Source organism: Bufo gargarizans, chromosome 8 (genome assembly GCF_014858855.1).
Source record: "Bufo gargarizans isolate SCDJY-AF-19 chromosome 8, ASM1485885v1, whole genome shotgun sequence".
NCBI lineage: Eukaryota > Metazoa > Chordata > Amphibia > Anura > Bufonidae > Bufo > Bufo gargarizans.
The window spans coordinates 22,153,465-22,168,814 of NC_058087.1; the positions used below are offsets into that span (position 1 = coordinate 22,153,465).

Below are 15,350 nucleotides of genomic sequence, written 5' to 3' on the forward strand. Positions count from 1 at the left end.
TAATTCTGACAAACTCCAAGAAGTGATTATGAAAGAATGGGTTGCTATCAGTCAGGAATTGGCCCAGAAAAAGAAGGGCCAACACTGCAAATACTGACTCTTTGCATAAATGTCATGTAATTGTCGATAAAAGCCTTTGAAACGTATGAAGTGCATGTAATTATATTTCACTACATCACGGAAACAACTGAAACAAACATCTAAAAGCAGTTTAGCAGCAAACTTTGTGAAAACTAATATTTGTGTCATTCTTAAAACTTTTTGCCACGACTATATGTATTTCATGTTTGAATCTGTCCTCCCAAAATTAAGTATAAAACAGAGTTGCATTTCAACTAATAGTTATTATTGCATATCCAAAAATAATGAAAGCAATTAGATATCAGAAAAAAATCTAAAGCAGCTGAGTGATGTGGAAATGAAGAGTACTAGTTAAATTACTTCAAATTATATAGCTTGCCCAGTAGGTCCGAATTTGAAGAGTGAAATGGACCATGGACCCCGCTGAGTTTAATAACCTGAAAATTCTTCAAACAATCACGCTCTCAATAAAGTAGTCAATGTAAGTAAAAGTTACATTCTTCCAGAAATAATATAGCAGTAGTTCATGTGATATCTTAGCAGTGGAGCCCTGACTGGGCAACAAGAGCCAAATCACAGGTCACAATACATTTATCCACAGAAAACCTAGCCCAGCGACTGGAGTAAATTACAGCTGTAACCCAGTATAATTATCACCTGTGATAACATACAGTATAAAGTCTTAGATGTGCTGCTACGTCGTTGTCAATAGCTTGTATATATCACTAGACTGCAGTGGATTTCACAGCAATCCATATAATATCTAGCAAAGCAAACAAGCATTGTTGTTCTCAAACTGTAACATAGTATACACTGTATATAATCATTTTACTATAATAATTATTATTAGAAATTGTGAAAAATTGTCCCACAAAACATAAATAGCAATGAATAACAATTAAACAAACTTGCAGGATAACAGGCTGAACCGGATGGACAGATGTCTTTTTTCAGCCTTATAAACTTCAGTCATGGCCGTAAATGTTGGCACCCCTGAAAGTTTTCAAGAAAATGAAGTATTTCTCACAGAAAAGTATTGCAGTAACACATGTTTTGCTATACACATGTTTATTACCTTTGCGTGTATTGGAACAAAACCAAAAAAGGTAGGAAAAAAAGCAAGTTGTACATAATGTCACACCAAACTCCAAAAATGGTCTGGACAAAATTATTGGCACCCTTAACTTAATATTTGGTTGCACACCCTTTGGAAAAAATAACTAAAATCAGTCACTTCCTATGACCATTAATAAGCTTCTGACACCTCTCACCCGGAATTTTCGACCACTTTTCCTTAGCAAACTGCTCCAGGTCTCTCTTATTGGAAGTGTGCCTTTTCCCAACAGCAATTTTAAGATCTCTCCACAGGTGTTCAATGGGATTTACAGGGTGGGCCATTTATATGGATACACCTTAATAAAATGGGAATGGTTGGTGATATTAACTTCCTGTTTGTGGCACATTAGTATATGTGAGGGGGGAAACTTTTCAAGATGGGTGGTGACCATGGCGGCCATTTTGAAGTTGGCCATTTTGAATCCAACTTTAGTTTTTCAATAGGAAGAGGGTCATGTGACACATCAAACTTATTGGGAATTTCATAAGAAAAACAATGGTGTGCTTGGTTTTAACATAACTTTAGTCTTTCAAGAGTTACTTACAAGTTTCTGACCACTTATAAAATGTGTTCAATGTGCTGCCCATTGTGTTGGATTGTCAATGCAACCCTCTTCTACCACTCTTCACACTGATAGCAACACCGCAGGAGAAATGCTAGCACAGGCTTCCAGTATCCGTAGTTTCAGGTGCAATCCAATCCAACACCATGGGCAGCACATTGAACACATTTTCAATATAAATGGCCCACCCTGTAGATCTGGACTCATTGCTGGCCACTTCAGAACCGACGCTTTGTTGCCATCCATTTCTGTTTTTTTTTTACGTAAGTTTGGGGTCATTGTCCTGCTGGAAGACCCAAGATCTCGGACGCAAACCCAGCTTTCTGACACTGGCCTCTACAGTGCGACCCAAAATCCATTGGTAATTCTCAGATTTCATGATGCCTTACACACATTCAAGACACCCAGTGCCAGAGGCAGCAAAACAACCCCAAAACATCAATGAACCTCCACCATATTTCACTGTAGGTACTGTGTTCTTTTCTTTGTAGGCCTCATTCAGTTTTTGGTAAACAGTAGAATGATGTGCTTTACCAAAAAGCTCTATCTTGGGCTCATATGTCCACAAAACTTTTTCCCAGAAGGATTTTGGCTTACTCAAGTTTATTTTTGCAAAATGTAGTGTTGCTTTTTTAGGTCTCTGTGTCAGCAGTGGGGTCCTCCAGGGTCTCCTGCCGTAGTGCTTAATTTCATTTAAATGTCGACGAATAGTTCGCGCTGACACTGATGCACCCTGAGCTTGCAGGACAGCTTGAATATCTTTGGGCTGCTTATCCACCATCCGGACTATCCTGCGTTGACACCTTTCATCAATTTTTCTCATCCGTCCAAGCCCAGGGAGATTAGCTACAGTGCCATGGGTTGCAAACTTCTTAATAATGTTGCGCACTGTGGACAAAGGCAAATCTAGATCTCTGGAGATGGACTTGTAACCTGTTACTTGCCCCGGGTGAGTTTAAAGGAGCATCACATGCTTGAAACAATCTTATTTATCCACAATTTTTAAAGGGTGGCAATAATTTTTGTTTTGTTCTAATACACACAAAGGGAATAAACATGTGTATAGCAAAACATGTGTTACTGCAATACTTTTCTGTGAGAAATACTTCATTTTCTTGAAAAATTTCAGGGGCGCCAACATTTACGGCCATGACTGTATGTTACTATACATTGTATGTTACTAATTATTATATTATTATTATTTGCATTTAAAAGCATAACTACAATTCTAAAAGCAAAATATATATTTAACATTGATAATTATGAAATATAATAAAATAAATTATATAGATTTTTTTTGTATTTTAAAAATACATTAGAAACATTAATATAATTATAGAATTTATGATAGTGTTCGTAGTAGTCGTAGTAGTAGTAGTAATAGTAGAAGAAGTAGTACATCTGCATAAGTCTAATTTTTATAAGTCTCCTTGGGACTGGATTCACATATTTGTGGTTTAGTTTTTTATGCCATTTCTAAGCCAAAACCAGACCTGGATAAAAAAATCTGCATCAACTACTGCATGTGTGAATCCAGCCTTATACATAATAATATAACTGCTAAAAATCTATGCATTAATAATGCTGATATGATACTTGTCATAATAACAAATGCAATATTTATAAAAGCAAAATATACAATAAAGCAAACCATCACATTTATAGATGAGCGAATCGAATCCCACGAAGTAGAATTCGATCTGAATTTCAGGATCAATTCGATTCGCCTCGAAGCCAAATTTCCTCATGCTTCGTGTTAGCAAATCGATTTAACCTGAAATCGTGTAAAAAGCAAAAACAGTCATACTTGCCTTCTCCATTTGCTCACGGCGGGCCGCTAGCTGCCATCATGATTGAAGATCTCGGCTGAAATCCCATGCATGATGATGTAATCTTGCGCCATGCAAGATTTTTCTCCAGATCTTCAAGCAAGATGGCGGTGGCCCGCCCTTCGTGAGTAAATGGAGGCGGTACTTTCTTGTTTTTTTTTTACATTTAAAGCTCAGATGCTCCACTCTTTCACGGTGAACGAGCTCAGATCAGGCCGTGTCGGGGTTCAGATCTGAATCTGGACAACACCTTTAACATATTCCATACAAAATTAGAGATTTGTTTCAGTTTAGTTTTTTTTTCTCACTGAGTCGACGTCAGCTTTGCTTTTTGTACTGAACTTTATATACTATAAATTCATCCTGCCTGTATTTTGTACACTGAAAGGATTAATGTTTCTTTGTAGGTTTATGTTTTCTATTTTTTTTAAGTGAAAGATCTCATTGATATGATAACCATGACAATAGTTTGTTGATTATCTCTTTGCCTTTATAGGAATCAACAGAGCAAAAAAAAAAAAAAAAATTATTAGAGTTTTACTTTGATTTTAGACCTGCTAACTTTTCAACACTGAATTTAAAGAAAATGAGAACGGTATTACATAACCTGAAAATCTGGACTGGATGGGGCTTTGTTCTCAAACTTTAAATATAACATTGTTAAATATATTCTTTTTTAATAGTTTCAACAGTAAGAACATTTTATTTTGCCAAAATCATATTTTGGAAATTAACATAAACATAATGCAAATACACCACCAACGACCAATATCTACCTGACATATAACCTTATTGAACATGAATAAATACTTCTAATTTTAAACATAATATCTAGTTTAGAAGAGGCAGTTTCCATATCTGATCTCTAGAGCCCATTTCTGTGTGCAACTAAGCAATATTGTGATTTACAAGCACGTTGAAATGGAGATGGTACTTAAGAATGTCATTTTAAAGGAAGACAATATCATGTAAAGAAAGTCTGATACACAATATACACAACAAGAATAGATAAAAATTGGTCTATTTTGTTTTCCTGAAATGTAAATCCTCTGCCGGATTTGTCTGGAACCAAGTCTTGGTCAACATGTCTTGATCTAAAGCCTCAAGAAAATAACAGATTCCTGGAATTTCGGCTGGAAAGTTTGTTGGAAGATCTTCTCTTGATCGAGGTATAAACTTAAATCCTTTAAAAATCTTTAAGCAAGCTATACGTTGTAGGGCTGATTTATCTTTCTTGGTATAGCGCAAGATTCGAACTTATTGGCAAGTGTAACATTATTTCCAAAAAGGCAGTAATGTGGCATTCTTATACCTACAACACCAGCAAAAATTTTATTAAAGTGCAGACCTATGCACATCTTTATGGGTTCACCATGAGGAGACATTACTTTATCTGAGAGTTCCATCATTTTTAAAGCCATCAGAGCAACTTGAAAGGCATGTGTGTCACTATCCATATGCAGTCCCCCAGCCACACAATAAGCATCACCAATAGTTTCCACCTTATAGACGTCTAGTTCTCCGCACTGGAAATCAAAAAGTGTGTAAAGTTAATTCAGCATGGTGATAACTTGCATTGGTAAACAATGAGAACATATTGATGTGAAGCAGACAATATCAAAGAACAGCATGGTCACATTATTAAACTTCTTGGCTTTCACAGTTTGTCCCTGCCACAACTGCTGAGCCACCTCACCAGTAAAGATTGAAAACAGAAGGTTAAGTTTTCTTTTTCTCCTCTTCTAAAGCTTGGTGGGCACATTCTAGGGTAGCCTTCAGTTTTCCTAACCTCTTTTTCAGTCCATCTTGAGCTCGGTCCTGTTCTCCTATTAGTACTACATCTCTCAGAGCATTGTGGATTGGAATATCTGACAGGTAGAGACCTCGTCCCATGAAATATTCTAATCTATCTACACAGGGGGTGCCCAGGAACAGAATAGAGCTTAATTCAAAAACCTAGATCATCTGGCCCTTCAGATTCATTGCCTGTAACAGAGCATTTCAGTTCCATGTCCCCACTGCCAATAGATTCAGTTTGTAAACAGCAGCTGATGGCATCTGGGACAATTATGATGGTTACATTATTAACCCGTGTGATTGCTGCTCTGGACGCATCCTCTTTTTTTTTTTTTTTTTTTTATTCATTTTTTATATATATATATTACAAAAAAATCCAGAGAATCAAACAATAATACATATTTTTTATCAAACCGACACCCTTCCCACCCACCACTCATAACCCATAAGGAGAGAAAGAGGGGAGAGAGAAAAAAAAAAACACTTATATACCAGTATACCATTGATTTCATATTTGTTCAAGACCATCTTTCCTTCCCTTATTATTCCAGCTTATTCTTTCAATTTTTAGCATAATATTCACAGATTATTTCCATTCACACACCAAAGGTTGATCTTAATTAATCCATTTTTTTTTAATAATCAATCTTGCCTGAAACAAAAAGCTTGCAAAGTGCCTGTTTTACCACTTTTTGGGGCTTTAGATGAATTGTACCTCCCAATATACAGACTACAGGATCTTCATATATCTGTATTCCTGAAACTCTATCAATAATATATGCTATTTCAAACCAATATTTAAATAACTTGGGACATCTCCAGATTAGATGTATAAGACCTGCACATTCTTTCGCACATCTTGGACATTCATCTGTTGTTCTTAAACCCATTTTTTTTTTTTATATAAAAGTTGTACAATGTAGCCTATGAATCAGAAAAAACTGAGAGACCCCGTGTGAGGCCCTTATTGAAACCAAGGGTCAATTTCTCAAAATATCTTCCCATTTCTCATCTGAGAGGCCATCAATATCTTTCTTTCATTTTTCTTTTGCTGGTATTTTCATCTCTATTTGTATTAATTTCATTAACAACCTATATCTCCTTGAAATATTTCTCTGCATCTACTGATGAGTTAATTGCATCTCTTGTTTCCAAATATTTTAAATAATCTTTTCTTAAAATCCCAAATTCATTAATCAAAGTCTGAAAATCCTTCTATTTATCCCCCTCAAAAATGTGACAAAGCAAACTAACACCTCTACTCTCCCAACTAACATATTGCTTAATTTTCTGAAACTCACACAGATTCTTAATATTCCATATTGGAGTGCTTTATAAATATCCTTTTATACCCATATTTTTTTTTTTTTATTTCTCTCCAATAGAGTTGAGCGAACACCTGGATGTTCGGGTTCGAGAAGTTCGGCCGAACATCCCGGAAATGTTCGGGTTCGGGATCCGAACCCGATCCGAACTTCGTCCCGAACCCGAACCCCATTGAAGTCAATGGGGACCCGAACTTTTCGGCACTAAAAAGGCTGTAAAACAGCCCAGGAAAGAGCTAGAGGGCTGCAAAAGGCAGCAACATGTAGGTAAATCCCCTGCAAACAAATGTGGATAGGGAAATGAATTAAATTAAAAATTAAATAAATAAAAATTAACCAAAATCAATTGGAGAGAGGTTCCATAGCAGAGAATCTGGCTTCCCGTCACCCACCACTGGAACAGTCCATTCTCAGATATTTAGGCCCCGGCACCCAGGCAGAGGAGAGAGGTCCCGTAACAGAGAATCTGTCTTCATGTCAGCAGAGAATTAGTCTGCATGTCATAGCAGAGAATGAGGCTTCACGTCAGCCACCACTGCAACAGTCCATTGGCATATATTTAGGCCCAGCACCCAGGCAGAGGAGGGAGGTCCCGTAACAGAGAATCTGTCTTCATGTCAGCAGAGAATTAGTCTGCATGTCATAGCAGAGAATGAGGCTTCACGTCAGCCACCACTGCAACAGTCCATTGGCATATATTTAGGCCCAGCACACACACAGGCAGAGGAGAGAGGTCCCGTAACAGAGAATCTGGCTTCATGTCAGCAGAGAATCAGTCTGCATGTCATAGCAGAGAATGAGGCTTCACGTCAGCCACCACTGCAACAGTCCATTGGCATATATTTAGGCCCAGCACACACACAGGCAGAGGAGAGAGGTCCCGTAACAGAGGATCTGGCTTCATGTCAGCAGAGAATCAGTCTGCATGTCATAGCAGAGAATCAGGCTTCACGTCAGCCACCACTGCAACAGTCCATTGTCATAAATTTAGGCCCAGCACCCAGGCAGAGGAGAGAGGTCCCGTAACAGACAATCTGGCTTCATGTCAGCAGAGAATTAGTCTGCATGTCATAGCAGAGAATGAGGCTTCACGTCAGCCACCACTGCAACAGTCCATTGGCATATATTTAGGCCTAGCACACAGGCAGAGGAGAGAGGTCCCGTAACAGACAATCTGGCTTCATGTCAGCAGAGAATCAGTCTGCATGTCATAGCAGAGAATGAGGCTTCACGTCACCCACCACTGCAACAGTCCATTGGCATATATTTAGGCCTAGCACACAGGCAGAGCAGAGAGGTCCCGTAACAGACAATCTGGCTTCATGACAGCAGAGAATCAGTCTGCATGTCATAGCAGAGAATGAGGCTTCACGTCACCCACCACTGCAACAGTCCATTGGCATATATTTAGGCCTAGCACACAGGCAGAGCAGAGAGGTCCCGTAACAGACAATCTGGCTTCATGACAGCAGAGAATCAGTCTGCATGTCATAGCAGAGAATGAGGCTTCACGTCACCCACCACTGCAACAGTCCATTGGCATATATTTAGGCCTAGCACACAGGCAGAGCAGAGAGGTCCCGTAACAGACGATCTGGCTTCATGTCAGCAGAGAATCAGTCTGCATGTCATAGCAGAGAATGAGGCTTCACGTCAGCCACCACTGCAACAGTCCATTGGCATATATTTAGGCCCAGCACCCAGGCAGAGGAGGGAGGTCCCGTAACAGAGAATCTGTCTTCATGTCAGCAGAGAATTAGTCTGCATGTCATAGCAGAGAATGAGGCTTCACGTCAGCCACCACTGCAACAGTCCATTGGCATATATTTAGGCCCAGCACACACACAGGCAGAGGAGAGAGGTCCCGTAACAGAGAATCTGTCTTCATGTCAGCAGAGAATTAGTCTGCATGTCATAGCAGAGAATCAGGCTTCACGTCACCCACCACTGCAACAGTCCATTGGCATATATTTAGGCCCAGCACCCAGGCAGAGGAGGGAGGTCCCGTAACAGAGAATCTGTCTTCATGTCAGCAGAGAATTAGTCTGCATGTCATAGCAGAGAATGAGGCTTCACGTCAGCCACCACTGCAACAGTCCATTGGCATATATTTAGGCCCAGCACACACACAGGCAGAGGAGAGAGGTCCCGTAACAGAGAATCTGTCTTCATGTCAGCAGAGAATTAGTCTGCATGTCATAGCAGAGAATGAGGCTTCACGTCAGCCACCACTGCAACAGTCCATTGGCATATATTTAGGCCCAGCACACACACAGGCAGAGGAGAGAGGTCCCGTAACAGACAATCTGGCTTCATGTCAGCAGAGAATTAGTCTGCATGTCATAGCAGAGAATGAGGCTTCACGTCACCCACCACTGCAACAGTCCATTGGCATATATTTAGGCCCAGCACCCAGGCAGAGGAGGGAGGTCCCGTAACAGAGAATCTGTCTTCATGTCAGCAGAGAATTAGTCTGCATGTCATAGCAGAGAATGAGGCTTCACGTCACCCACCACTGCAACAGTCCATTGGCATATATTTAGGCCCAGCACCCAGGCAGAGGAGGGAGGTCCCGTAACAGAGAATCTGTCTTCATGTCAGCAGAGAATTAGTCTGCATGTCATAGCAGAGAATGAGGCTTCACGTCACCCACCACTGCAACAGTCCATTGGCATATATTTAGGCCTAGCACACAGGCAGAGCAGAGAGGTCCCGTAACAGACAATCTGGCTTCATGACAGCAGAGAATCAGTCTGCATGTCATAGCAGAGAATGAGGCTTCACGTCACCCACCACTGCAACAGTCCATTGGCATATATTTAGGCCTAGCACACAGGCAGAGCAGAGAGGTCCCGTAACAGACGATCTGGCTTCATGTCAGCAGAGAATCAGTCTGCATGTCATAGCAGAGAATGAGGCTTCACGTCAGCCACCACTGCAACAGTCCATTGGCATATATTTAGGCCCAGCACCCAGGCAGAGGAGGGAGGTCCCGTAACAGAGAATCTGTCTTCATGTCAGCAGAGAATTAGTCTGCATGTCATAGCAGAGAATGAGGCTTCACGTCAGCCACCACTGCAACAGTCCATTGGCATATATTTAGGCCCAGCACACACACAGGCAGAGGAGAGAGGTCCCGTAACAGAGAATCTGTCTTCATGTCAGCAGAGAATTAGTCTGCATGTCATAGCAGAGAATCAGGCTTCACGTCACCCACCACTGCAACAGTCCATTGGCATATATTTAGGCCCAGCACCCAGGCAGAGGAGGGAGGTCCCGTAACAGAGAATCTGTCTTCATGTCAGCAGAGAATTAGTCTGCATGTCATAGCAGAGAATGAGGCTTCACGTCAGCCACCACTGCAACAGTCCATTGGCATATATTTAGGCCCAGCACACACACAGGCAGAGGAGAGAGGTCCCGTAACAGACAATCTGTCTACATGTCAGCAGAGAATTAGTCTGCATGTCATAGCAGAGAATGAGGCTTCACGTCAGCCACCACTGCAACAGTCCATTGGCATATATTTAGGCCCAGCACACACACAGGCAGAGGAGAGAGGTCCCGTAACAGAGGATCTGGCTTCATGTCAGCAGAGAATCAGTCTGCATGTCATAGCAGAGAATCAGGCTTCACGTCAGCCACCACTGCAACAGTCCATTGGCATATATTTAGGCCTAGCACACAGGCAGAGGAGAGGTTCATTCAACTTTGGGTAGCATCGCAATATAATGGTAAAATGAAAATAAAAATAGGATTGAATGAGGAAGTGCCCTGGAGTCCAATAATATATGGTTATGGGGAGGTAGTTAATGTCTAATCTGGACAAGGGACGGACAGGTCCTGTGGGATCCATGCCTGGTTCATTTTTATGAACGTCAGCTTGTCCACATTGGCTGTAGACAGGCGGCTGCGTTTGTCTGTAATGACGCCCCCTGCCGTGCTGAATACACGTTCAGACAAAACGCTGGCTGCCGGGCAGGCCAGCACCTCCAAGGCATAAAAGGCTAGCTCTGGCCACGTGGACAATTTAGAGACCCAGAAGTTGAATGGGGCCGAACCATCAGTCAGTACGTGGAGGGGTGTGCACACGTACTGTTCCACCATGTTAGTGAAATGTTGCCTCCTGCTAACACGTTGCGTATCAGGTGGTGGTGCAGTTAGCTGTGGCGTGTTGACAAAAGTTTTCCACATCTCTGCCATGCTAACCCTGCCCTCAGAGGAGCTGGCCGTGACACAGCTGCCTTGGCGACCTCTTGCTCCTCCTCTGCCTTGGCCTTGGGCTTCCACTTGTTCCCCTGTGACATTTGGGAATGCTCTCAGTAGCGCGTCTACCAACGTGCGCTTGTACTCGCGCATCTTCCTATCACGCTCCAGTGCAGGAAGTAAGGTGGGCACATTGTCTTTGTAGCGTGGATCCAGCAGGGTGGCAACCCAGTAGTCCGCACAGGTTAAAATGTGGGCAACTCTGCTGTCGTTGCGCAGGCACTGCAGCATGTAGTCGCTCATGTGTGCCAGGCTGCCCAGGGATAAGGACAAGCTGTCCTCTGTGGGAGGCGTATCGTCATCGTCCTGCCTTTCCCCCCAGCCACGCACCAGTGATGGACCCGAGCTGCGTTGGGTGCCACCCCGCTGTGACCATGCTTCATCCTCATCCTCCTCCACCTCCTCCTCATCCTCGTCCTCCTCGTCCTCCAGTAGTGGGCCCTGGCTGGCCACATTTGTACCTGGCCTCTGCTGTTGCCAAAAACCTCCCTCTGAGTCACTTCGAAGAGACTGGCCTGAAAGTGCTAAAAATGACCCCTCTTCCTCCTCCTCCTCCTCCTCCTCCTGGGCCACCTCCTCTTCCATCATCGCCCTAAGTGTTTTCTCAAGGAGACATAGAAGTGGTATTGTAACGCTGATAACGGTGTCATCGCCACTGGCCATGTTGGTGGAGTACTCGAAACAGCGCAACAGGGCACACAGGTCTCGCATGGAGGCCCAGTCATTGGTGGTGAAGTGGTGCTGTTCTGTAGTGCGACTGACCCGTGCGTGCTGCAGCTGAAACTCCACTATGGCCTGCTGCTGCTCGCACAGTCTGTCCAGCATGTGCAAGGTGGAGTTCCACCTGGTGGGCACGTCGCATATGAGGCGGTGAGCGGGAAGGCCGAAGTTACGCTGTAGCGCAGACAGGCGAGCAGCAGCAGGATGTGAACGCCGGAAGCGCGAACAGACGGCCCGCACTTTATGCAGCAGCTCTGACATGTCGGGGTAGTTGTGAATGAACTTCTGCACCACCAAATTCAGCACATGCGCCAAGCAAGGGATGTGCGTCAAATTGGCTAGTCCCAGAGCTGCAACGAGATTTCGCCCATTATCACACACCACCAGGCCGGGCTTGAGGCTCACCGGCAGCAACCACTCGTCGGTCTGTTGTTCTATACCCCGCCACAACTCCTGTGCGGTGTGGGGCCTGTCCCCCAAACATATGAGTTTCAGAATGGCCTGCTGACGTTTACCCCGGGCTGTGCTGAAGTTGGTGGTGAAGGTGTGTGGCTGACTGGATGAGCAGGTGGAAGAAGAGGAGGAGGAAGCCGAGAAGGAGGAGGTGGCAACAGGAGGCAAAGAATGTTGCCCTGCGATCCTTGGCGGCGGAAGGACGTGCGCCAAACAGCTCTCCGCCTGGGGCCCAGCTGCCACTACATTTACCCAGTGTGCAGTTAGGGAGATATAGCGTCCCTGGCCGTGCTTACTGGTCCACGTATCTGTGGTTAGGTGGACCTTGCCACAGATGGCGTTGCGCAGTGCACACTTGATTTTATCGGATACTTGGTTGTGCAGGGAAGGCACGGCTCTCTTGGAGAAGTAGTGCCGGCTGGGAACAACATACTGTGGGACAGCAAGCGACATGAGCTGTTTGAAGCTGTCTGTGTCCACCAGCCTAAATGACAGCATTTCATAGGCCAGTAGTTTAGAAATGCTGGCATTCAGGGCCAGGGATCGAGGGTGGCTAGGTGGGAATTTACGCTTTCTATCAAATGTTTGTGAGATGGAGAGCTGAACGCTGGCGTGTGACATGGTTGAGACGCTTGGTGACGGAGGTGGTGGTGGTGGTGTTGGTGGTACATCCCCTGTTTGCTGGGCGGCAGGTGCCAACGTTCCTCCAGAGGCGGAGGAAGAGGCCGAGGCGGCAGCAGCAGAATAGGCCGAGGCGGCAGCAGCAGAAGAGGTAGCAGGGGGAGCCTGAGTGACTTCCTTGGTTTTAAGGTGTTTACTCCACTGCAGTTCATGCTTTGCATGCAGGTGCCTGGTCATGCAGGTTGTGCTCAGGTTCAGAACGTTAATGCCTCGCTTCAGGCTCTGATGGCACAGCGTGCAAACCACTCGGGTCTTGTCGTCAGCACATTGTTTGAAGAAGTGCCATGCCAGGGAACTCCTTGAAGCTGCCTTTGGGGTGCTCGGTCCCAGATGGCGGCGGTCAGTAGCAGGCGGAGTCTCTTGGCGGCGGGTGTTCTGCTTTTGCCCACTGCTCCCTCTTTTGCTACGCTGTTGGCTCGGTCTCACCACTGCCTCTTCCTCCGAACTGTGAAAGTCAGTGGCACGACCTTCATTCCATGTGGGGTCTAGGACCTCATCGTCCCCTGCATCGTCTTCCACCCAGTCTTGATCCCTGACCTCCTGTTCAGTCTGCACACTGCAGAAAGACGCAGCAGTTGGCACCTGTGTTTTGTCATCATCAGAGACATGCTGAGGTGGTATTCCCATGTCCTCATCATCAGGAAACATAAGTGGTTGTGCGTCAGTGCATTCTATGTCTTTCACCGCTGGGGAAGGGCTAGGTGGATGCCCTTGGGAAACCCTGCCAGCGGAGTCTTCAAACAGCATAAGAGACTGCTGCATAACTTGAGGCTGAGACAGTTTCCCTGGTATGCATGGGGGTGATGTGACAGACTGATGGGGTTGGTTTTCAGGCGCCATCTGTGCGCTTTCTGCAGAAGACTGGGTGGGAGATAATGTGAACGTGCTGGATCCACTGTCGGCCACCCAATTGACTAATGCCTGTACCTGCTCAGGCCTTACCATCCTTAGAACGGCATTGGGCCCCACCATATATCGCTGTAAATTCTGGCGGCTACTGGGACCTGAGGTAGTTGGTACACTAGGACGTGTGGATGTGGCAGAACGGCCACGTCCTCTCCCAGCACCAGAGGGTCCACTAACACCACCACGACCATGTCCACGTCCGCGTCCCTTACTAGATGTTTTTCTCATTGTTATGGTTCACCACAACAACAAATATATTATTTGGCCCAATGTATTGTATTCAAATTCAGCGGGATATAAATTTGAGGCCTAGTATTTAGGCGCTGGGTGACCGGTATGGATTTAGTGACAGAATTAGACTTGGAAATGCACAGAAGCGTGTGTGTGAAGTTATTCTGAATGACCCTATGTGCACCTTCAATATGATCTACCCTTTTAGGGATAGATTTCAAATAGCTCTGATATAGCAGAAACGACTAAATTATGAAATTGCTAAATTGGGAATTGTATTTCAACCCAGAACAAAAAATGTGCTTTGACGGACACTAAATAACTTTCCCAGCCACAACAGGACAGCGGTAACGAGAGATTTAGCGGGATATAAATTTGAGGCCTAGTATTTAGGCGCTGGGTGACAGGTATGGGTTTAGTGACAGAATTAGATTTGGAAATGCACAGTAGCGGGTGTGTGAAGTTATTCTGAATGACCCTATGTGCACCTTGAATATTATATACCCTTTTAGGGATAGATTTCAAATAGCTCTGATATAGCAGAAACCACTAAATTATGAAATTGCTAAATTGGGAATTGTATTTCAACCCAGAACAAGAAATGTGCTTGAACGGACACTAAATAACTCGCCCAGCTACAGCACTAGGGACAGATTTAGCTGGATATAAATTTGAGGCCTAGTATTTAGGCGCTGGGTGACCGGTATGGATTTAGTGACAGAATTAGACTTGGAAATGCACAGAAGCGTGTGTGTGAAGTTATTCTGAATGACCCTATGTGCACCTTGAATATTATATACCCTTTTAGGGATAGATTTCAAATAGCTCTGATATAGCAGAAACCACTAAATTATGAAATTGCTAAATTGGGAATTGTATTTCAACCCAGAACAAGAAATCTGCTTGAACGGACACTAAATAACTCGCCCAGCTACAGCACTAAGGACAGATTTAGCGGGATATAAATTTGAGACCTAGTATTTAGGCGCTGGGTGACAGGTATGGGTTTAGTGCCAGAATTAGACTTGGAAATACACAGTAGCGGGTGTGTGTGAAGTTATTCTGAATGACCCAATGTGCACCTTGAATATTATATACCCTTTTAGGGATAGATTTCAAATAGCTCTGATATAGCAGAAACCACTAAATTATGAAATTGCTAAATTGGGAATTGTATTTCAACCCAGAACAAGAAATGTGCTTGAACGGACACTAAATAACTCGCCCAGCTACAGCACTAAGGACAGATTTAGCGGGATATAAATTTGAGGCCTAGTATTTAGGCGCTGGGTGACAGGTATGGGTTTAGTGCCAGAATTAGACTTGGAAATACACAGTAGCGGGTGTGTGTGAAGTTATTCTGAATGACCCAATGTGCACCT

At 43.9% G+C, this 15,350-nt stretch overlaps 1 pseudogene; it reads right to left on the reverse strand.

Annotated features, from left to right (window-relative positions):
• Nucleotides 1-4,609: 4,609 nt before the first annotated feature.
• On the reverse strand, nt 4,610-5,590 carry LOC122944668 (annotated as a pseudogene).
• Nucleotides 5,591-15,350: the final 9,760 nt, after the last annotated feature.